Source organism: Vanellus vanellus (assembly GCF_965231255.1).
Source record: "Vanellus vanellus genome assembly, chromosome: 12".
Classification (NCBI taxonomy): domain Eukaryota; kingdom Metazoa; phylum Chordata; class Aves; order Charadriiformes; family Charadriidae; genus Vanellus; species Vanellus vanellus.
In genome coordinates, this window is record NC_138917.1 from 553,478 (window position 1) to 576,370 (window position 22,893).

Below are 22,893 nucleotides of genomic sequence, written 5' to 3' on the forward strand. Positions count from 1 at the left end.
ACTCAACGAGCAATTGAAAAGAACTAAGGGATTGTGATCTTTTTGCAAGTAATGCTCTGGAAAAGCCAACTACAGGCAGTAAGCGAGTTTGAAATTAGTCGTTCTAATTATAAAGTGTGTACATAAAACAATGTAGCATCATAAATAAAGGCCAAATTCAAATGATGCAATAGGAACAGTAAAACATCACAAATGAGTTGGACAAACAACCTAGCAAGAGAAATACTTCTATTTTATCCATATTTTTCCAATAATAGCAACAAAAAAAAGATAAAGTAACAGCAGTGTTTTGTTTTATTTTATGTAACTTTTACAGTAACCCTGTCTCAGTGCCGCCGGATGCTCGTGCTGCTGTCGTAGAGCAGAGTCTTCCTTGGATGACCGTCACGGTGTCCATCTCGGTAACGAGAGACCGTCACAGCACAAGCTGCTGTGGGCTCCTGTGGCTCAAACAGCGGGCTCAGATCACCCACGGCATTTGTCTTTATCAGGGGGCCGCTTCACGACTCGCTTCCATTTCCATCGCTGAGAGCAGCCATTAAACGCCACAGCTCTTTTTTTTTTTTTTTTGTGCTTGAGCCCGAGTGCTGTGCGGGTCAGCCGGGCTGGCGGCGAGCGCGTGCGCTGCGGCGCTCCAACAGGACTGACTGCAGTACGCCCCAGGGGACCGCGCTCAGCAGCCTGTGGTACGGGTAGGTATGTGCACACCCACCAAACTGTGACAACGCTTTCTGTACGAGGCGGGAGACGTGGAACTCAGGCGTTAACGGAGCAGCGTGGCTGTAGCTCTCCTGCGAGCGAAGCGCGTGCAGAGCACACTGCGCTCCTTACAGAGCTGCTCGCAAAGTCAAGTCCCGGATGCAAGCAGAGAAGGCGAATACCTTAGGGAAGCGTTTTTATTTATCCTCCTTGGGTGCACGCACGGCAATCACCCATGCAGCATGATCCAGGATGTTGAAAACCATTTCATTATGTTCTATAAATAAAGGACTGATGTGGTTCAATTGTATCAATTATGCAACTCTTCGAAGTGGTGTAGTCACGGGCAAAGGCAGAGGAAGGGCACTCCCTCTGTACCCACTGCGACTCTGGGCGCTTCTGGGATTCACCTGCTCCTTATACACCACAGGCAGATGAATCTGCCCACTTTTATTTACTGCTCTACCACTGACTCCTCTTTGGTCAGGCGCTTTTCCTGTGCACAGATGACACAATGAACTAGAAAATGGGAGTCAAGACACGGCCGTGTGTTAGTCTGTTGTGCAAGATGCAAGCGTGGCTGTGCAGTAATTTCGAGCAAAGCATCGCTTTTAAACAATGTTTAAACTGACACCATTATTATGCAATATAATTAATTATGGCTAGAAGGGCATTTGAGGTTAGTTGGCGCTACCTTTGTCCATTTTATAATTATACCAAGAAGAGGATGACTAAGTTGTGCCTAAGCTAATTGTATCCATTTGGTTTTATCCCTCTTCTTCACCACTGTAAGTCGCTTGCGTTCCGAACTGTAAGTCTTTTTGAGGGGTTTGGGTGCATTTGTGCCGAATACAGTGTTGACTGGGGGCAGCCTCAGGTTACTGCACTAGTGGCACTATCAATAGCAATAATAATTACAGTTAGTCAGTGATAAGCACAAAACAAACGTCACTTTTTTTTTCCTGCTGCTGTTACAGTTACCTGCAAGAGATTTATTCCCATCTGCCGCTGCTCTGTGCGTTGTAGGATGTGTCTGCGCCGCTAGAAGATGAAGCTGATGTCCTCCAGACGTGCTGTGAACCCAGCAGAGACCTCCAGCCAGCAGCTGAGGACCAGCGGCAGCCGGGCGCCACAGCACGCACCGCGCCAGCCCTGGGGCCCAATGTGCCGGGGGGGTTCTGGTCTCAGGGCTGCACGACGCAGCTGAGCTGCCCGGGCTGAGCCAAGCAGCGGCCCCGCACCCGAGCTGGCCGATGCGCAGCAGCCCGGCAAGCTGCCCGGAGGTAGTGGTGCATAAACCGTCTCCTTTGAATGTAACCTGGCAGCGTCAGGATTAAAAACAAACAAAAAAACAACCAAAAAACAACACCAAAAGCCCCAAAACCCCAATGATGATAGATTCACCCCGGAAAGGAATTTGGTAACCTGTGGTCTTGTTTGGCTGCAACAGAAGGCTGTAGTCTTCAGTGGACGGCTGGAAACTGGACTGCCCTTATGTAAAGGAGAACTGCCTGCGAGGGCTGAGTGCTGTAATTAATAGGCAGTTTTAGAAATTATTGGCTGATGCCATTTAATAGAAATACTGCCAACTATTGTTGTAAAAACTTGGTTTGTTCTTTCGGTGGTAATATAAAATAATTCAACACGGCTTCACTGGGAAGAGATACCTTTGTTACGTATCATTACCTTCATTTTTAGAGTGGTTTAATATGACAATACAATTTTTGAAATGCAAATATATTTCCCAAAACTAACTAGAGGGCCAACTGCCTCCTGCCTCCAGTCACGATATTGGCCGCACAACCTGCCCTATGTATGGTGCGATGGCATTACTGACCCAGCCCCGCTCCCATGGCAGCGAGGTGGCTTTGGCCACTGATGGTGTTTGTGCAGTAACAAGTTTAAAGGTTTCTGTAACAGGCAAATATGCTCGTGAAAGGCTGAGCAGCTCCATCTGGAATATTTCCCCTGCAGTGTGTACAGTATCGCTCAGAGAATTAATCCACATTTTTGGTAACAAACTCTCTGAACCATCGTGGAGAATACGGGCAGCTCTGCGATAACGCGCGCTGCTCACGTGATGCAGCTGTTGTATCACCCAAGAACGTTTTCACAACGCTGCAACCGTGACTGAAAGGTTATTTCTCAAACCTTGTCACCCAGAAGGTACCAGCTGAAAAGTTTCTGTTTGATTGCTAAAGAGTAGAAAGCAACAAATGAATATTGGCAAATCTTCGATGAGGCACGATGTGGACGTTGCACACCTCAGCCTAACGCCCACCTTCACTTCAGGGAAAGGAGAAACCAGACCTGCAGACAGGCTGATCGCCTCCTGGGTTGAGAGTTCCCACTCACCTGTTTGGAAATGAACTCCAGAACCCCACTGCTTTCTATTTACTGCACCGAGAGCCAATAATCGCGTAGTGCTTCCAGAGAGTCATTAATTGCACCCCTATTACAGCATTTTATGATGCCTTTTAATGTATAGATTTAAAAGAAAAGGCAGCCCGTGCAGAGATTGACCTTCCTGATGGAAGAAGGGGAGGTAAAGTCCTCTCTGTTCAGCTGGAAGTAGCTCGAAGGTGAGGCACGGCGTCAGGTTGGGAGGGCTCGGCAGCGTGGGTCACCCCCTCCGCCGCAGCGCCGGGCTCTCCAGGACAAGGCTCGGGCACTCAGACGGTGTCAGGGGAAAGCCGAGCGCCCAAAGCCGGGTTTGTGGCTGCAGCCATCGGCGAGTTTAAGTGCAGAGGCTCTGTGGGGCTTCAAGGGCAAGAGGCAATGCCCTTCCCCCGTGCCCACGGGCGGGCACTTCAGAGCACGTGGGCATCAACACCCACAGACAAAACGCGGGTGAGCGACACCTTCCAGACATGCCTGAAGTAAGCCAGACAGGGATGCTGACAGCATCAAAGGGATTTGGGTACCCCAGCCCACTGCCTTCCAGCAGCACTGACCATGACGAGCTCTTGGAGAACCCTGTGAAACGCAGCCCACTGTCCAATGCAGGTTACAGCCCCCCAGGCTGAAACGCTGGTGACCACGTGTGTAACCCGCGCTGCCCTTGGCGCGGCTGTGAGGCAGCACTCCCGGGCAGCAGGACACAGGAACTTCCCCCATTCCCTTCTGCAGACCCACGTACCAGCCTGCGTACGGTGCCAGTGAGGAGCAGAGCCTCAGAAGAGGAAGACTGGCCCAAAACCACACACAGGGGTCTGGAGGCTGGGGACTCCTGGTGCCGCGGTCAGAAATGGAGCTGCCGCTGCAGTAAACACGCCAGTGTATGGCATGGCTGTTGCTGACCTTATCCGTGAGCCTCCTCGCCAGCCATCTCCCCAGCAGTTGACATGTCGCATGCCTGTATCAGATGACACTGACACTACAGTGCTAATAAAGGTGGTGAAGCTGGTACACCAACAAATACCATTGAGCGAACTGATTTCCCCTTCCTGCACTGCTGTCTCTGCTCTATTCCCTCCACTGCTCTAGGCATTAAAAGACAATTTATCCCCTTGTCCAGAGCCCGTGTATCATTGTATCAGGAGAATTCTTGTCCGCCAGCTAGAAACAGCGAAGATGTCAACGCACCTTCTCTTTTGAAATGTTACTCCATCCTCCCACGCCTCTTTCTTCTTTGCTAACTCCAGTCAACCATCCCCAGGACCTACACCCACTCTGATCCCACTGATGAACATGCGTGAAAACAGACCTTGCTAAATAGATTGCAGCTCCTGATCCATAGCTGTGTTTATAGGACCATTTGGCTACTACAGCCGATCCATCAGTGAGCGCCCACTGGTCGGGTAAGGACGCTGGGGCTTAGCACTCGCTCCCCGGAACAGGTGACTCACCGCGGCACTCAGCACCACAGCGCCCAGCGGCTCCCGGACCTCAGGACTGAGCCAAGTGGAGGCTACAGCTGGTCCTGATGAGGTGTTTGGGAACATCTCCCCGTAGGGATGGGCTCCACACAACCTGAATGAGGAGATGGCTGAACTCCGCAGGGGACCCTGATTCCACCCAGAAGAGCTCCCGTGGGCCTTCTTGCAGCCTGTTATGGTTGGAGCAGCCAGCTGAGTGGCTGAAGGTGCACCGGAGCCCCTCACCGCGCTCCTCCTGCCCTCCCTGCACGCTGCGGGCTGGGGCCCTACAGGCTTGGCTTCGCTTCTGTTAAAAGCTTTCCACTTTCTACCAACAACTCCTGCGATGACAGAGGACGCTGAGCAAACAGAAAGCTCGGTGTGGGACACGGGTGCAAAAGAGGTTTCAAAAGGTGACGGGAGGAAAAGTTACCTGGTGCTGGGACTATAATGGCTCAGCCCTGATGCCATAAATAAAAGGAAGCGTGTTGGACGTTTTATTTTGCTTGTGTGGTAAACTGTACAGTTAGAGTTTGAATAAACCTCTTTTGTCAATTTTATTACCTTCCTCATGTAAAAATAAATAAACTTAAGCAAAGAAGGAGTGGAGACCTGCCACACCAGCCTGGTTCAGTAAGAACTGCACTGACAAGGGAATAATTTGGCCCTAAAGCTGAGGGGATAAAACGATAAGCTTTCAGGAGGGCAAAGCCCTTCCAGAAGGAGCTGTGGAGGAGCACAGGAGGATCTAGAACAAAAGAATTAAAAAGGGTACTCTTCCAAAAGGAAAGGAAAAACCAAAAATGCCATAAAATTTTTGCTACCAGAACTGCTTTCTAGTTTGATGGGAAGGCGGCACGCAAACAGCTGCTGAGAAATAGGAGCGTGGCAGAGTAATAGCAATTAGGAGCATTTTAATGATCACTTAAAAAAAAAAAATCACAAGTAAATGATACAGTCTATTAAGTAACTATTAATAGGCTGAATATAAAACAGACATCAAGAAAACATGCTTTTCCTTCGCAATCAATCTCAGCAGTGAGTTCTAGGCTTACCACTCCGCTGCCAACATGGGAACCTCCAGCAGGCAGCAACACATAATTACCGCTGGGCGGAGGTGAGCCAACCACTTTCTGTCACGAAGCCAAGGAGAGACCCTCAGACCATCTGCCAAAGGTGGGTGGTGGTGGTGGGTGAATAAGAGTGTTACTTTCTTGCTAGACTCCAATCAGGGCACCACACCTTGCGATAGTATCTCTGTAATAAGCAAACAACTTTAAATGATGTTGTGTCACTGCAGGAGGGTGACCCAGCCAGTCAGGTTTCATTCGTGCACGGGGGACGGCAGCGCGCCGGTACGCACAGCTGCCTTGGGACCCTGGAAACCTCAGCCAGCCGTGCAGGCCAATCTGAACTGAGGTTGTGTCTCCTTCGTGAGAGATGCTCGTGACTCCCCAGCAGCGGTGCCACTACACTAACGTCCTGCTTGCTTTTCTGTGCATCACTGTTAGAAGTCTTCTAATTTGCTAGTAAGGACATCACAAATGTAAGAAATACAATCACATTAGTATGGGTACAACAAAAGATGATAGGATTATGTATGTTTCTTCTAATTAGCAAGACATGCCCGATGCTGCATGCCCAAGTGCTCCCACAGAGTCGTTACCTCCCACCACCACGCCTGCCTCTTTCCTCAATGGCAGCTGCACGGTCCAGTTCTGGTCGGAGGAGAGCGCCTGCTCTGCCAAGGCTGTCCAGCCCTGAAGGCCCCAGTGAACCCCACAAGGCCCTCCGTGAGGCCGGCCCGTGGCTGCATTCACCAGCGATTCCAGGAGCTGGAAAAAACCCCAGAGTGCTTCAGGGGCATCACAGATGCCGTGGCTGCAGCCAGGCCACTGCAGCAGGAGAACCCTCAAGCCACCCAAGGGCACACCAGCTTGGTAAAGCAGCATTTCTCCTGCTCTGGCTCCAGTCGGACCTGGTGGCTTTCCAACCATTTTGTTTCTTGCTTCCTGTAGTAGTGCTTACCTCAGAACTGTACGTCAGACCCCAGTGAACCACAGTTATGCCTGGTGAAACTCAACAGTCTTCTGTGAATCCAAACTACTATAGACCATTGTGCAAATGTGTATTTTGGCAAGTGTGTGGCCCTTCCTGTTGACTGAACTACTCATGCTCTCTAGAAACAACCATGCCTGTCCCCAGTGCCCCGTGCAGATGACCCTACCTGTTCTTCTTCCTTATCTTTTCCTTTTACTCAAACTAGTTGAATCCTTGCCAGGTGCCAGGGTCTGACACTACCATACTCTGCTGTCCGTTGGCCTCATTCCTCCTCTTTTCCCATCTCCTCCCCTTAGGGCGCCTGCCCTGAGGTAACAAAAGGCCATGGCAACCACGGCAGGAAGACCATTCTTGGTGGCGAGGCTGGAAGAAAGGGATTCCCAACAGAGGAGAAATAGGCGTGTCCCAGTTAGGTTGCTTCTGAGTTTGACCTCCACAGCCACTCCCGACCAAAAATGCCCTCAACCAACAGTGCAGGCTCATGGTGAAGGTCTCACAAACTCAACACGTAATCAACAGGCTCCTTCTGAAAGGGATTAGCCAAAGCTGCTTCTGAAAGGGATTAGCCAAAGCATTAGCAAAGATGAAGATGTCCTACATAAGATATCAGTACATTTTTCCTGGGAGTATTACAGAGCAAGCCCACACAGAAGCCATGTCCAGATACAAGAAGGTAGCTAGGAACAGCCAGCATGGATCTACTACAGACAAAGCGTACCCGGGCAACATGGTTGTTATCTGTGCTGGAACGACAGGCTGGATGGACGAGGTTGGGGAAGCAGTGGATGTCACTTACTTTGGTTTTAGCACGGCCTTTGATATTGTCTCCCGTATGGGCCAAACTGGGGTGGTATTGCCTGAATGGATGGACCACAACCTGGCTGAAAAAGGCTGGGCCATGAAGCTCGAAGGATAATAATGGTCAACAACTAGACATTTAATTGGCATTAACAGATGGCATTCCTCAAGTGACAACACCTGGGCCTGGCTTCACCAGCAACCTGGATGACAGAGCAGAATGGTTCCTCAGCAATTGTGTGCACCACATTGAACTGAGGCTGTATGTCTTTATGCCGGAGGACAAGGTGGCCATTCAGGTGGTCTTCAGCAGCCTGACAGAAATCTTCTGAAATTCAGCAAGGACAAATGTAAAGTCTGCACCTGACACAGAATAAACCTGTGTGACGGCACAGGCTGGGAACCAAGCGGCTAGAAAGCAGCTTTGCTAAAAAAAAAACAACCCTGGGGTCCTGGTGGACAAAAGGGTGAAGAGGAGTTGGCAGTGTGCCTTTGCAGTGATGCCGGCTCACGGCACCCCGGGCTGCGAGCGAGAACAGAGCCAGGCTCTCCGCGGAGGTGCACAGCACAAGAGCAATGATCACGAATCCCGGCAGGAGAAATTCCATTGGACATCATAGCAGAATGTTTTCAAAATAAGAGCAGTTAAACTGGAGCCGGTGCCCAGAGAGGTTTGTGAAATCCCTGCCCTTGAAGATTTCAAAAATTTAATGGACCTGAGCCACCTACGCTAATGCTGGTTAGCCCTGCTTTGAGGAGGTTGGAGATGTCTCTCTCCAACCGATGAGAGATCTCATCTCTCCAGATGTCCCTTCCAACCGATATTATTTTGTAGGTTGTTTTGTTGCGGGGGGGTTATAGCTGTTGATCGGGGAGACCTGGCTGGAGTTAACGATTCCTCAAAAAGAATAGAAGCTGTTATCTCTATAGCATCACCTGCCAATTATTTATTTATAATATGAATGAATTCTGAGTATGCATCACAAGTCCAGACAGTCAAAAGACTTCACTTCAGAGATTTTATGTTTAAGGATCAAAGAGCTGAACTCTGTCTCTCAGATCGTCAAATTAAGCAGAAAAGAGGTCCTGCTGTTAACACGGCAACACGTTGACAGGAGTCAAATGTGCAAAAAAAGTCCTCAGTTAAGAGCTAGCATGAGAAAGACTTTTCTTGCCTTTGTTTTGGATATATGCAGGTCTGACACGTTCTTTTGGTGCCAGCTTAACGCGTTGAGAGGCTTTCTGATGACACCATTGTTTTGGCCTGAAATGCAAAAGCAATGCCTGAGATCTGGCCTCCAAACCCAGCCCCTGCCCCAGTATGTGCTGCCCACCATGATCTGTTTGGTTCAGGTGACAGAAAACCCACGGCCCATCTCTGGTCCCGGGTCCACCCTGGCCCGGAGGTATGCGGCAGCCTGTGTACTCGGGTGTGCAGGGGACAACCTCCCAGGATCTGACACAACGCTGTGGGGGACTCCGTGGACCAGGACAGATAAAGAGTGTGGTTGTGCGCAGTGCAACCCCACAGCACGCATGGGCTGCTGCAGTGCCTGTGGCTGAGTCCCATCCAACGCGCTGTGCTGCGCACTATGTATGTGCAGCTGTTTGTCCGGCAGCCCAGGCTGCCAAAAGTTCGGGAAAATAGCTAGCTGCCATGAAAAAAAAATAAATAATCAAAGTTGATCGCTGAGTCTCAACAGAACCATGCTGCAAGTGTGGGGCACAGGTCCGTGCCCATGCCTGCAAACAGCACCGGCTGCGATGTCAGGTACGGCAGCACAGCGGGAGAAGCAAAGGACACAGCGCTCCCTGAGACGGACCAGGAGATTGTTACCCACCAGTCTCTGGAGGGACACAGGTCGCTCTGAGAGTCACAGCCCCGGATGCCCCCCACCCCCGAAGCCCCAGACGACCCAGCCCTTCTGCAAAGCTTCTTGCTGTCAGAACAACGACGAGTGCTCAGAAAAGGCACCAGATCTGTCCCCTGTCTCTGCATCAGCTAGGTTCTGTGACACCAACACAAAACCGGGGCCAAGAAGGAAAATATAAATAAATAAAAGTAAAAACCCAAATGTATTTGAAAGTATGTTCAGAAACAAACAAGCAAAACCTCTTATCCAAACAAACCATAGCTAGATCTTGGGTGAGACCGTGTTTATGAAGGTTTAGCCAAGAAGCTTGCTTGGAGACACTTCTCCAGCCTTAACAAAACACTACCAGCCTGGACAAGTGCTACTAGAAAATGCCTCATTAAAATGCTGTTGTGGTGTTTATTTATAGATAGTAATTTATATCACACCCATCATACACACCGATCTGGCAGCTGTGATTGGCAAATTGGACTGCTTCTCCCACAGCACTCCCTGCCCCAAATCCACCCCCTGGGGCCCCCCCTCCCTCACCAACACAACTGCTGCCCACTTGGTACGGGGCACGTATTCAGCGTGACAGCAGTGTCGCCCTGCATAAGCCAATCTTTGTCCGCGCTTATCCAGCCCTGCAGCACTCTCCAAACATGCAGGTGGGGTACCAAAGATGCAACAGCCCCGTCAAAAGCCAGACACACATCTGCGGTGCTCTGTAGCCAGGTGTTCTCGGGTACGACCACCAGCCACTGCAGAGCTCATCCCTGCCCGGACGAGCACCTGGAGTCTGCATTTGCTGGAGGGTCCAAGTGGCTCTGGCATGCACCAAGGATAATACCAGAGAAGCTCAGCTGCAGGTCATAGACACCAGCGCAGCAGCCAGCGTGATAAAACACCTTATAAGAAAGCAAAGGGTGCCTCTTCGGGGGGAGGGGGGGAGGAAAAAGGAAAAAAAGAAAAAAAGACTGGCAAAAAAAAGAGGTTAGATGAGGTAGCTGGGACTGCCGGGGGCAATCTGAAATCAGTTTACATTAGAGCAGGTTGCTCTTGATTTCGCTACAGCAGTTGTCACGCTTGGTAAGAATAACAAGCTATTCATACGGCAGCCACCATTGTGCAGCTCAGCACATGCAGCCTGGTGGAAACAGCTCCAAGCAAGTGCAGTGGCTAGGATGGGACTTCTTTTTTCAAAAAGCACCTAAAATGGTTATGTGAGTAAGTTTCCACTTCAGGAATCTGCAAGAACGATTGCTTCCCTATGAGGACTTTGTTACCGGAGCACCTGATGTTTTACCCCAAATCTGCACTTCAGGCTGAAATGCTGGCATACGCGTCCCGCTGCAGCTCCTAGGTCCTTCCCACTATCTGGCCCATTCAATCTCCAACTTTTTTTAATACTTTCAAGCTCATCAGCTATCTAGAGTTCCACCTTCGTGCATGCCCAGAACTGCCCCAGTCCTGACGGGGCCAAGCAGCTCAGCCCAATTCACACCTAACTCTGATCAGGATCCAGAAACTGGGCGTTGCTTTGCCTAAATCCCCTGAGGGCTTTGATCGGGGATTATATGTTACCTGGTGACTGTTTCATGTAAAATGCATAAACAGCCCTGGGAGCAGAGTCCAGAATCTCAAACTCCCATGGGAATGCTGGAACCAGTCGGTAAGACAGCCGTGCGCGTGCACTCGCTCTCCGGCCCAGTGATTCAACAGCACGTTGCTGTCGAGCAGCAGGTCCTCAGCGGCGAGCGGGCCAGGAGCGTCCAGCTCCCAGCCTTGTGGTTTGGGCACTCTGCTGGAGGTGGCAGATGGGACCGGACAGCCTGAGGAGAACAGTGGCCCTGCTCGTCCCTTCCTGGCCGCCGGGAATCCCTGTTTCAGACTAGACATCTTTGCTGTGACAGAAAGGGTGTCTGTACTCACCTTCCAGAGGAGCTGCTGGGCTGGGTCACTGCAGCAGTAGTATTTAAGACTTAAAATTTCCCTATTAGTCTCTCTGGCCACCGCGCCGAATGTTTTGGTGCTCATGTGGAAGCGCCAGGCTTGCCTCGGGCACACCGCAGGGATTGCTGGCTCTGAAGTCAGAAGATGGGCACTGCAAATCAGGAAACACAGAGCTTAATACTGAGACGTCAGAGTACTCTTGTGTATAACTTCAAAAATTTGTAATTGCATCTGCAAATGGCTACACCACATAGTTACTCAGCCTGGGCACTCAGGCCTCGGTGCACGGCACGAGGAGTTTCATGAATTAGCATGTGCTAAGGGAGAAAGCCACGGGGAAAATCTGTACTGCTGTTACCGCTGCAGAGAAACAAAGTCTTCCCCTACCCCAGCAGCACACCAGCTCCATCCCTGACACCGCTCTCTCCCTCACCTGCATCGGTGCATTTGTCTCATCCAGGGCCATTTGGGGGAGAATGGAAACAGCCTTGTTTCTTGTAAAAAAGCGAAAAATTGTATTTAGATCATTACATAGCAAGATGCTTTCTGTATCTGTTTGCATTGCTCATAGACGTTAGAAACATTTTTTCATGAGCAGGAGAATTATTTTACCATAAAAATTCACAAATGAGAACATTACTTTGAAGAAACATCCAACTGGACAAGCTTCCATCGGGACCAAATTCATGACAGTGTGCAGCTTGTTCTGGTTGTTTTCCATTTCTACTTCAATTATATTTGCGATGGTAGAAATTGGTAATTCTGCCCTGGACCAAATACACAAAAACGCTTTGGAAAATGCCATATTTTGCTCACAAATGCAAAGCAAAAGTTGTTTCTAAGTTTCGCTTACTGCAGCAACTGTTCCACAGTGAGTTTCCCCGTTTGCTGCAGTGCTCAGAAAGTTCCTTTGGAAACCACTCAGCACACCCAGTACACACACAGAACACATCAGGAGAGAGCCACAAGCTGAGCTGCTTCTAATAAACCGTCTCAGGCTTCCTTCTGTCTGAGATGCTGGGATGAAGAGCAAAGCTGTTCACATTGCCCCCGCGCCACAATCTGGGGGCAATGCCTCCTTCTGATACCTCAGAAGAATGAAAGAAGAAGGAGAAAGCTGGGAAAATGCTGCTGAATTGTGCGCTTCAGCCCAAAGAAGCCCCACCAGGTTTTTACCACTAATGCCAGAGCTCATCTGTGGATTTCCATTGTGTTTGCCATCACGGACAACATTAGGGACTCTCCAGCCAAAAGCAGGGGCGGCTGCCAAGCGAGCTGTAAGGCAGTAGGGCTGCTGCTCTGAGCCCCGTCTCCTCCACCGCGCAGCACGGAGCAGAAGCAGAAACACAGTCCCTGGTGGGTCCCACCCCAAGACCACCATTAGCTACCCAGGGCTATGGAGACCGCGGGGCACGTACAAAAGGCTGACACTCGTTGCCGTGAAGGTTGGTCGATATTTTTATTGCATCACACGTGTATGCACTGGTCAAATCGTAAGGGCCAAAGGGGACAGCAGACAAGGAGCAGTCTTAGCACTTGACCCTTAAAATAGCACAGCCTTTGTGTGGTGATAGCTAGATACCCGAGTATCTCTAAATGTATGCAAATATGGCAGTTTATGCGCAAGGCCTCTCTTTATTAGAAGGGCTATGGTCTATACAAACCATACAGAAGAAGGCCGGTGGGTAAAGAAGAGGGGCTCACCTCCGCGGCAGGCTGAGCTGCAGCAAAGCACAGTGTTTATGGAAAAACCGAACTTTCTCTGAGGCTGATGATCGCCAGGTGCACGAAGCTCCGAGGTCCCGGCTGAGGAAGCATGTCACCCTGCCATTTCCCGTCAGTGAAGCCTGCTTGGTCCAGCAACAGCAGTGCAGAGCTCTGATTCACAGCACTGTTTGCAGGGCGTTAGTATGCCACCCTGCGCAAACCAGTAATGGCTTCAGGGGAAAATTAACAGATGGTCACGGGGGAAAACTCCTGAGGGTTTTTTTTCCCCCTCTCTTCTCTGATAATAGGCTACTTATGATTTTCTGAAACCACCTGCATATTTTCCCAGGCATCCTGGCTACCGGTTAGAACAGAGTGTTTCTCTCTACAGCAGTGTTTGCGGCACTGGGCTTCTTTTCATTAAATGCATTTGTGTGTAAAAGACTGTAAAGTCCAGGAGTTCACTGTCACAATGCCACTGAGGGGGGACATGGCGGCGATGACTAACGCTCAGGCTTGGGTTCGGGGAATACTTAACATTTTCTAGCTAATCCCACTGCCTCAGGAGAGTCACCTGACATCCTGGTACCCCATTTTTCCCATTGCTGTGAGGGGAAGAAGTAAGTCCTCACTGGTCTTCAGCGGAAGACTGCAGTGTATCAGTGTTGTTAAAGACTCCCACAACTCACCGGCAACCCAGAAACAACAGATGTTACCCATAACAAAGCACAACGAGAGGAAACAGCACAACATCCCAGGAGAGGAGCAGAAAGCTCCACCGCCCTGGGTGTACACTACTGTAGAAAGGCGGGGACGGGCAGTAAATGCGTATCTCATCATCAGCAACGAGCACGTGTGTTCTCATGTGGCATCGCCACTCTGCAAAGGCTGCCACCTAGTAATGCTCACTGCTCTCCCTGCCACGACGTGTGACGAATGGCACGGCCACGTGCTCCTTGAGGGCAGCGCGGAGGCACGGGATCTGGGACTTTATGCTACCATCCGCTTAACCTTGCTTAAGCTCAGCCAGATTTCATAAAAGCGAGCATCAATTCCCCCGTACTCCCTGCTTGCCCACACCAGGTGTTCTGGGATGAACACCCTGCGCACACCAGGCCAGTTCAAGGATCTCCGCACGGTACTGCTTGCCAACCACCCCGCTGCAGCCCATCACGCGGGAACAGACACACAGGGCAGCACCAGCCATGCCTGCTTCCCCAGGACACCGTGTGTCCTCCGTTCCCCTCCTCCTCTTCGCTTGTGTCAATAACACAGAACAGTAAGGCAAACACGAGGGCTCTGGGGCACCCAAAATACCCCTTTCCTGGCAGCTAGGAGCCACTGGTGCTGCCTTCTGATGTGTGTGAGCACTCAGTTGCACGAATCCTCTCTCCATCCCACTGCAAAGACCCTACAACAGCTCCCGCGTGTTCTTCCCTGTATACCCTACTGTTTCCTCACACCAGCATCAGCTGCTCGGCATCACTGCCTTCTGCTCCGTGCCAGAGGGGTGGCTCTGTAGGACGCCGTTCCTCCCCTTCCCTGCTCCTGTGGCCCTGCCCTGCATGGGGGCAGGCCCCGGTGCCCTCCAGCACTACGCAGCTCAAGGCGACTGTTAAGGCTGTGGCACCGGAAAGATGCTCTGAGCTCACAGCCAAACGTGACCCGCTCTGCAGGGAAAATCCTTCCTCACCAACCTCTTTCCCTCCCCCCGGGGTTAAAAGGCAGTTGGGACTGCCGGAGCAGGGGTTGTTGATTTGTTAAAGGATCACTGCCTTTCAAAATCGCATTTTGGGAAGCTAGGAATTGTAGTTTGCAACCTGCATGGTTTCCGTTTCCAAAAGCAACCTTATGCATGTGTATGCGTGTGTGTGTGTGTGTGTGTGTGCGCAAAGCACCCTCACAACCGGGCGCCGCGGGTGCGTACCAGCAGCGCCGTGCTGCCTGCGCTTGGGCTACATCTGCTCTAGCGCTTGTACGTCACATTCCCTACTCCGAGGACTAGGTGTGTGCCTCGGGCCAGTACAGCTGAAGGACATGAACACCAAGGGTTACAAATGAGAAGCTGTGGTTAGCTGGCAGCTGGTACAAGTATTGCTTTTTTGATAAGCACTTTAAGTGGCTCATTACTGGCAAAACCTTTTCTAATGAATCCTACCTGCCACCAGTAGATGACCCACAAAGGACAGACTCTATCCCTTTTCCAGAATACTGCTCAGTGGCTAAAGACAAGCGTTGCTTGGGAAATGGCCTTATTTTTTTCTTTCTTCTTTTTTCTTTTTTTTTTTTTTTCCCCAAAAGGCAACGACAGGGCAGGGGTTGCAATGCATAAAGTGCACATATGCTCAGTCACTTGGAAGAAGGATTCTCCAGCACCCATGTTTATTTTAACTGTTGACTGTGCGCCAGATCCAGAGATGACAGAGGTGACTTTCTAAGTTACATCAGTAGCTTAGTGGGGTGGCTGTAAGCAGGCCAGCTACACCACAGCTCTTGACTGGCACAATTCCATAGGGAAGACGCACAGGTCTGAGCCTAAAGGAGAATTTCCCAGGAGACAGATAATGCCCTATCTGATACTTCAACCTTGGTTGCCTGCAATGTTCTAAGACAAACACTGGCAAAAATATGGAAAGCGGGTTTTTTTTTGTTGTTGCTGTCGTTCCTCGGTTACAAATCCTCTCCATAGATTTGGAGATGTTGAACATAATCTGTGAGAATGGGGATGATTTTTGAATGCGCATTTTAGTCCAGAACTAAATAATGGTGATGGAAGAAAAGCTAAGCCAGGCTGATTTGTTACAGTAAAGCTGTGTTGTACTTTAGATTACTTATTAACAAACAGCAAATGGGCCTCTGCCTTGACCTTTTTTCATTTGAGCAAATATACTCTTCCTGCCCCTTGTAAACAGCAGTTACTGGTAACTGAGTCACGTACCCCCTCACATCACTGGAGTTAGTTTTTTCATCTATGGCAAGGATTTTAGTCAAATTGAGTTTTGCCAGGCTCACTAAGGTTATTAGCGGTATTATTAGTCTTAATAATGCCGACACTAATAACAATACTCTGGATCACCATAAACCCCAAAACATCTAAGTACTTTGCAAATATTAATTAACAAAACTCAATAGGAGGTCTGAGAAACCACCAAAAATTGTCAGCCTTGCTTCAGAGCTGAAAAGCTGAAAACAGAGCCACAGCAAGCAGAAGTGGCTGTTCGCTTGATGAGTTTCAATTAATGGCTGTTCCTTCAGTGTCATGAAACACCAGGTGCCCAGTGCCTCTGGCAGCACTGCCAGGTTAAAAGCAGAAGCCCACAGCACAGCCGGAGCAGCAGAAGTCAGTAGCAGGTTTGTGAAATGGAGTCAAAAGGATAGGTTCTTCCACTGAAAGCTGGTCTTTCAGTAGCTCTGCTGCTTAGAATGGGACTATCGGATGTACCCCAGGTGTCTTGTGCCTTGGGATCCATGACCAACGGTTCCTTGGGCACTTTGGAAAATCCCGCTCCTGCTGATCTTCAGTGAAGTTGAAGACCCAAGAACATGCCTAGAACCTCCACATGTCCCAACAAACTATGGATACCCGCTCCTCTGTCAGCATTTATATTAAACCTTTTTGAGTGGAGGAGGCAAACTCTGACAACCACAAGGGACTCCTCTGCAATAGCTGATGACTGCTTTTCCTACCTAATTATTTCCCTGACTTCTCTCTACTGGTATTAAAGCTCCAGTGGCAGTGAAATCATGACAATGGCACCAGAGAGTTTGCAGTATTCATCTGGGTTGTAAGATAATTTATCCTGCAGATATCATCCAAATCCATTCTGAATCGCACAACATTGGGCACTCAGTAAACAAGGTGAAAGTTTCATCTAGATTCTTAACCAGTGACGTCTTTGCAGCAAGAGATAATTACTTGTATTAACTGCAGGCTCCTCCAAGGTACATTATGCCATAGCGTACAGAGGATTGGACGTATAAATTGGAGGAATGACTTTTCTGTTTCTTTGATTTGTTCAAAACACTCACCATTAGTAGGCATAGAAAGGACACGGGCAAAGTCGGTCTGGATGTGCTGTTTGCAGTCAGGAGGACGCAGTGCCGAGAGCAACAGCCTCACAACTGAGAGATGCAGGTGCAGTTTCTCCTCTGACACAGACCGCTCACGTGATCTCGAGCATGTCACGTAACCTGTCTGTGCCCATCTGTAAAATTGGGATAATGGTAGTTAGTTCACATTAAAGCCTAAAAGATGTCAGAACAGTAAGAAAATGTGTGTCTGTCTACACTAGTCTTGATCCGTCAGTGTCTTCAAAGAGTTACAGAAAGCCCCGTGACCAGATTGACTCCATTTCACTGTCTATGATACGATCACTGCTCTTTGCCTGGTGGGCAACTTATCACTCTGTGACTGTGCCCACTCCCCATGCTCTATGCCTTGTGAAGACATACTCCTAGAACCTTTTCTCTTCTCTGGAAAGGTGGATGGCAACCAGATGCTCTAACTTCAGTCATATTCATCCAATTTACTCTACTTAACTCTCTCAAGTTATTTACGGAGTTAGGTTAGATGTTGTCCAACTTTGCAATTAATTTGAAGCATCTCATTTGCTGACAATAAATCCCAATGTCTCACATGTTCCTTTACATCTCCTGTGATACCCACTATAATTGCTCCTTACAAAAAAAAAGACACAAGCCCTACGGCTGAAATTTTGCGAGGTGTTGCTTTTGGGGGCACGGCGGAGTTCATTTGCCTCCACGTCCCTTTGTCTCGGCAGCCCCAGCCCCAGCCACTCCTCTGCAGAAACACACTGGTGCCACAGAAGTTTTCAGTCATGTGCTGCCTAGTAACTTTAATGGGAGTCCCATAGCTGCCATCCCACACACTCCTTTGAAGATCTGGGCTCTGTGTTTCATCCCAGATAGACAGTCTATAAAAGTCTCGCAAACAATTCAGGCACAGTCTCTGGCTTGGCCAGCTCTCACCACTGACATGTTATCCTACAGCAGAAGCAGCCCCCGGGCTCACATTCGGGCAGGAATGGAAGTGATGCCGCCTCTCTTTGGGAGCCCTCCTAGCCAGCAGATCCGAGCACACACAGGCGAAACAAGGCAGGGGTCCTCTGCACGGCCCTCTGGTGTCGCACTCTCCGGGCATAACATTTGGCAAACATCAAAGAGGGGCAGGAAGAATCCCCCCACACCAGCTCGGCAGGAGTTTTGGGGGTTCCTGCGGGGTAAGGCACGCTCCGTCCAGGCACACACCCTTGGCCTGCAGTCGTTCACTGAGCCATGGAATGATACAGCGCTTTCTGAAGAGCTTTTGTGACTGTGATGATAGAAAAAAAAAAAAAAAGGCCAGGATGAAGGGAAGGCTGCTTGAGTCTGCTGAGAGCCTGAGAGGACTCCTTTGCACGGGAGAACCTCCCGCCCGCAGGCTGAGCACAGCTGTGTGTAACCCCCACTTGCCACGGGCACAGCCCCTCTGGACTTGCGCAGGTCCCCCTTTCTCCTGCCTGTGTCCCACCCAGCTGTGAGCTCGGTGCTGTACACATACGACAGCCTCCGCTGCCGGGCCCGTTCCCCTCGCACAGCAGGGACGGGGACAGTCCTACGAGCAGGGAACGGGACCACAGCGTGGACTGCAGTAGGGAAAGCAGTACCCGGGTGGGTTGCTGAGGTCCCAGACTCACAGGCACGTGGATCCAATGCAGGTATCAGAGCAGGATCGTGTCGCTATGGCTTGCTGCACCCCTCTTCCTCACCTCCACGTGTCCATCAGCGGGGGAGAGCAGCTCCACTCAACCCAAACGTACAGGAGCTGTTGGGCACCTGCAGCCGTGCAGTGGTGCAAGAGCTCGTGTCCTCGCCTAACCCTTCCTCCCCTACCTTCACCTCAGACACCAGGCTTGTCGGCAGCTGTCTCCTTTACTGAAGAGCACACCGGGGCGTGCTGGCAGGTGAGCAGGGACGCAGGGAACAGCGTCTCGCCCTCTCCCTCTTCTCCGGCTCCTGCACAGCTGCAGCAGGGCGTGCAGGACGACCGCCCCTGGGACCAGCCCTCTCCTGCGCTGTGGCTCCTCCGCGGAGGTCCCCCTCAGCAAGGCGAAGGGAACAGGAAGGATCTGGAAAGCTCTGTGGCTCTGTGTTGTTTTCATGTCTGTTTATACACATTGCTCTCTGAATGGGCAGAGGTCTGTGAAACTGCTGATTCATGAACATCGTTGCCGTCTGTGGCCTCTTCTAATGAGAGTTCACTCTGACCCAAGGATGATTTACTTTTCTTGGCTGTTCATCTCAAACTGATGCTGTCTCCAGTCCCTCAGACTTCGAGGGATTTGGGTAAAAATAAATATTATTGAATCTCTTGTGAAGCTGTTGAGTTAACTCTGAGCAGTGAAGTATTCAAGTCTCTGACAAAGAAGGGAAAGACGTCAAGAGTTAGTGCTGGGCAACGACTTCTCACCATCCTCATACCCAACCATCTTCTTCAAACCTATCAGCGTATTTGCAAAGTCACTGTTTAGAGACCACTGAAGAATGGGTGAGCCTCTGACACTCAAGGGCCCCGAGCCGGGTGTAAGCGTGGATTGGAAACAGACGTAAAGCAGCCAAATATCGCACAAATCCATCCCGGACAGGCTACAGCCACCTCCTGTCCCATCACCAGAAAAACTTCATTTCCTTCTTCCTCACCCCAGCCACCACCAGCACCTGCTTTTTGCAGATGATTTCAGCTTTAGCCCTACTGCCTTTCCCTCCCTTCTTTTCTCACTGTTCTCTAACAATCTGTTGTTGCCGATCTACTTTCCCATGAATGGTCACAGCCTCACCAAGCAGGGGAAAGCTGTGGTCAGCACGATCTCCTGCCGGGGCATGTTATATGACACTACTGCGGCCAAGCAGCTGCCCCCTTCCTCCCTCCCAGCTACGTCTTCCTACTTGTGAAACCATCCCCTCAGAACCAGACGAGCCCGCTCCAGGGTAAGGTGCCCGAAGAGGGCTAGCAGGAGCCGGCCCTCAAACTTGGTTAGGAGAGCTGACACCAGCGTCCGAAGAGGTGCTGCTCAGGTGCACCTCCCACTAACGTCACCAGCGTGGAAGGTGCTTCGCATGCCTCACATTAGCCCCAGCGTTATCACAGGACAAATCATAACCATCATAATAAAATTTTGCAATAACCTCAGTTTAATTAATAGTAAGGAGAAAAAAGTCTTGCCGGGCCAGATGGCAAACTCTTGGTTTCTCACGTGATGACTGTCAAATTACCATCTCCACAAAAGAACGTCACGGAGCACATTTAATAAACCTTGGCAATGTTTATCAAAGCGGCAGTAAAGATCCTGGCTGATCTGCCAGGATCTGTCCACACGAAGGAGCCAAACGCAGAGTTGGGTTTTAAGGAGTTACCACCAATAAAGGACTTAACTGCACACAACTAGACTTTAACTTAACTCGGGCACTGAAGTCCAGAGTCACAGGGGTCACTATCTCTCCGCCACCTGCACTCTGTGGTCTCTCCTTGGTTCACATTCGAGTTTTCCGCTTCTGCACCTGCCCAGAACAGCATCTCCAAAGAGATGCGCTTTACGCTATCCTCCCTGGACTTCCAGAGACGAGGCGCCTCTTCTCTGAATGCCCAAAGGCAGGGGGTCTTGCAAACCGGCTCCGAGAACAGCAAATGCAGCCTGAGGTTCCTCACACCATGAAGCTCTGACCATTTCACTCTAAAACAGAAGCTGCCTACCAACAGCGGGACGGGCAGAGCAAACACCCCATTAGTGGAAGGCATGGTTTCACTCTGAAGAGCTTCACCCGGAATAGCTGGTCGGCCGGCAGTTAGACGGTCTCATGGGAAGTGAGAGACGAGCACTCTCAGATTGAGGAACGCATTGAACCCAGGTCTCCCACTTCCTCAGTGAATGCTCTAAAATAAAAGACAGTGACTTAGAAGCCAGACACCAGCCAGAAGGAAGGAGCACTACTGTCTTACATCCAAGGTATCGCTGGCACTATCCCTGGGGAGAAGCATGCCATCGGGGTCCTTATAGGAGTCAAGCATGAAGTCCTGAGCGGGGTTTCTGTGCTCTGGCGGGACGGCAGGGATGTGACAGTGGAAGAAGATTTCAGAAACACCTGTATTTTCAGCCTGCCCTCTAGACACCAAACGCGGTCTCTGTTTGGAAGAGAGATGTCTGAAATGTCTAGGTTAGGTCTGGATGTAGCCCTGATGGGAAAAGGGAGAGCGAGGGGGAAGGAAGGGCTACGCCATTGTACGGCATTTCTGCTCCGGTCCCTGGGAACACAGGCTCACCCGGGCCCCGATCTCAGCCCGTGCCGGCAGCCTGTCCTGCTGACTCCTCCCCGTCCACGGGCTGGGAAGCTCTGGCACCACGGCCCTGCTTTTGGCTCCAGGGTCTGGCTCTGGAGGCTCCAGACAGTGGCACCTCCTGTTCGGATACCCGTGCCCTGCTCCGAGCCTGGCGCACCCCGACCCGCCGGCGGTTAGCGCTTCTCCTATGGCTCAGGGGCCTGGCGTGCCCGGGGGGCACCATTAGCACAGGGGTCTCATTTCATCGGCGCTCGAAAGCATGTGGTTCACCGAAGCTTTATGGGTCTTTGGCTGGTGAACGGACATGTTCTACAGGAATTTGTTTTGGCTCCTCTGTGTTTGTGTCTTCTGGTGGGACAGGGCACTTTGAAAATTGTTTTTTCCCCCTTTACAGAAAACAGAAGAAAAAATGACTTGACATTTTCACACTGCAGTAAAACACTCTTTAAAGTGTACGAAGTTAGTTCTGCCTCATCTGAGTGAAAGCGCGTTGTACTTTCACGGCCTTATGTGTTATCTTGCAATAATAATAACAACAAGAAAACAAACCTTCCATATAAAACAAAGCAATGAAAGTGCATCAGTTTCAAGCGTTGGCTGGTAATTCCACATAGAGTATTGTTAGGGCTGTCATGAAAAAAGGCAACATCACACACTTTTTGCACACTGTTTCTGTTGGCAGCTGGCATTTCCATTTGCAGTGTAACTCAAAAGGCTGAAGTGACTGACACCACTCTTCACTTTAGTCAAACCCTACCATAGCTGCTGCTGCAGCCACTGCAGAGTTCTGCTTTCATGTTGCTGCTAGCACAGGGAGTTTCAGAAGAATTTTGGATTGGCTTGGATACAAGTCTAGCAGGGTGCTACAAATAGAAATAGCAGAAGAAGGTAGTAGAGTAAAAATACGCAGTGTTAGATCACGGGTAGAGAAGCAGCGCAGACGGGAAGTCAATGAACGGGATAGGCACGCCGCTGCTCCCTCCACTCGCTTCCATTCTGAACGCACTCTGTTTCCAAATCCCCGACAGAATCCTCACTTGCACCAACCCTGCCGCCCTCCTGCCTACCGACACTGGGAGCCGTTCTGGATAAAAAGGCAGCCACACTAGGAAGGGGAACGGCTGCTTTTAAGCCTGCCCTTTCCAAGCCGCCCTGTGCATTGCCTAATAGTTCACACGGTCACCACACTATGAAGTTTCATCTCACAACAGGTACAGTGGGGCTGAACTTTTCTGACCTTTGGGGATACACCTTTGCAGTCTGGGCTCAATCCATTCATACGGCGACGCACATGTGAAAATCCAGGTGCCTGCAGCCAGGCTCCGCCGATGCCCCTAATGGCGTGGCTTGCTTTCCAAGGTGCAGACCACGTCCAGTTCCTACTGACTCCTGCGGGATTCGTCAGTCCCATTAAGGAATCTGAATAGGGATTTAGGAGCCTAACTTTTGGCACTTGGGGTGGAAAAGTTTAGCCAATAAGACTGCACAATCCTATTACCATGACAGCTCGGGAATGTGAGAACTCAGCAGTTTGGAATAAGGCGCCACATTAAAAATAGATTAAACTGAAAACACCCCTTACGGCCTACGGCGCCCAGGACGAGTGTCTGCCAGCTGAAATGCCTTG